This window comes from Anomaloglossus baeobatrachus, chromosome 11 (genome assembly GCF_048569485.1).
Source record: "Anomaloglossus baeobatrachus isolate aAnoBae1 chromosome 11, aAnoBae1.hap1, whole genome shotgun sequence".
NCBI lineage: Eukaryota > Metazoa > Chordata > Amphibia > Anura > Aromobatidae > Anomaloglossus > Anomaloglossus baeobatrachus.
In genome coordinates this window covers 193,021,012-193,022,757 of record NC_134363.1, presented here as the reverse complement: position 1 = coordinate 193,022,757, position 1,746 = coordinate 193,021,012, and the positions used below count along the sequence as shown (strand labels likewise).

General features: G+C 54.2%; 1 protein-coding gene across 1 annotated transcript in view; it reads left to right on the top strand.

The window, feature by feature from the left end:
• The first annotated feature begins 1,282 nt into the window (after positions 1-1,282).
• Positions 1,283-1,746, top strand: part of ARHGAP32 (Rho GTPase activating protein 32) — a 300,910-nt gene continuing 300,446 nt past the window's right edge. The window contains exon 1 of the mRNA XM_075327856.1: positions 1,283-1,517. The gene's annotated coding sequence lies outside the window, so the exon portion shown is untranslated. The remainder of the gene's footprint in view (positions 1,518-1,746) is intronic.

Below are 1,746 nucleotides of genomic sequence, written 5' to 3'. Positions count from 1 at the left end.
TAGGATGGTGGGGGGTGTAGTACATACATTATAGGATGGTGGGGGGTGTAGTACATACATTATAGGATGTTGGGGGGTGTAGTACATACATTATAGGGGGGTGTAGTACATTATATACGGGGGATTGGGGGGTGTAGTACATACATTATAGGATGGTGGGGGGTGTAGTACATTATATACGGGGGGATGGGGGGGTGTAGTACATACATTATAGGATGGTGGGGGGTGTAGTACATACATTATAGGATGGTGGGGGGTGTAGTACATACATTATAGGATGGTGGGGGGTGTAGTACATTATATACGGGGGGATTGGGGGGTGTAGTACATACATTATAGGATGGTGGGGGGTGTAGTACATTATATACGGGGGGATTGGGGGGTGTAGTACATACATTATAGGATGGTGGGGGGTGTAGTACATTATATACGGGGGGATGGGGGGGTGTAGTACATACATTATAGGATGGGGGGGGTGTAGTACATACATTATAGGATGGTGGGGGGTGTAGTACATTATATACGGGGGATTGGGGGGTGTAGTACATACATTATAGGATGGTGGGGGGTGTAGTACATTATATACGGGGGGATGGGGGGGTGTAGTACATACATTATAGGATGGTGGGGGGTGTAGTACATACATTATAGGATGGTGGGGGGTGTAGTACATACATTATAGGATGGTGGGGGGTGTAGTACATACATTATAGGATGGTGGGGGGTGTAGTACATTATATACGGGGGATGGGGGGGTGTAGTACATACATTATAGGATGGTGGGGGGTGTAGTACATACATTATAGGATGGTGGGGGGTGTAGTACATACATTATAGGATGGTGGGGGGTGTAGTACATTATATACGGGGGGATTGGGGGGTGTAGTACATACATTATAGGATGGTGGGGGTGTAGTACATACATTATAGGATGGTGGGGGGTGTAGTACATACATTATAGGATGGTGGGGGGTGTAGTACATACATTATAGGATGGTGGGGGGTGTAGTACATACATTATAGGATGGTGGGGGGTGTAGTACATACATTATAGGATGGTGGGGGGTGTAGTACATTATATACGGGGGGATTGGGGGGTGTAGTACATACATTATAGGATGGTGGGGGGTGTAGCACATTATATACGGGGGGATGGGGGGGTGTAGTACATACATTATAGGATGGTGGGGGTGTAGCACATTACATGAGGGGTACTATAGTCTGTCTCCTCGGTGAAGGGGTTGTTGCTAGGTAACCGGCTCCTCCGGCCCCCGCAGGTGACGCTGTGAGGGGCGGGGATTGGTGGCCGCAGTCGGAGGCTCCCGGTGCTCCTCTCTCCGGTGCCCGGTGCTCCCCTCCCCCTCTCCGGTGCCGCTGTGGGAGTGTCCCGGGATTGTGGCCGCGCCTGAGGAGGATTTGGCCGCGGATCTTTTACCTCAGAGCCCGGAGCAGTGCGGAGATGAGGCGGTGACGACGCTGCAGCTACCGGAGCCCGAAACCGCCGCCCCCGGTGCCAGGTGAGAGGAAACGTGACCCCGCCACAGCCGGCTCCTCCCCCGCCCGGGTCCCCGCGGAGAGCTGGGGGGTCAGAGCGGGCGAGAGAGGGGCCCCCCGACCCTGTACATGAGGCCCCCCCCGACCCTGTACATGAGGCCCCCCCCCCCCGACCCTGTGTATGAGGGAGGCCCCCCCCCCCCGACCCTGTGTATGAGGGAGGCCCCCCCCCCGACCCTGTGTATGAGGGAG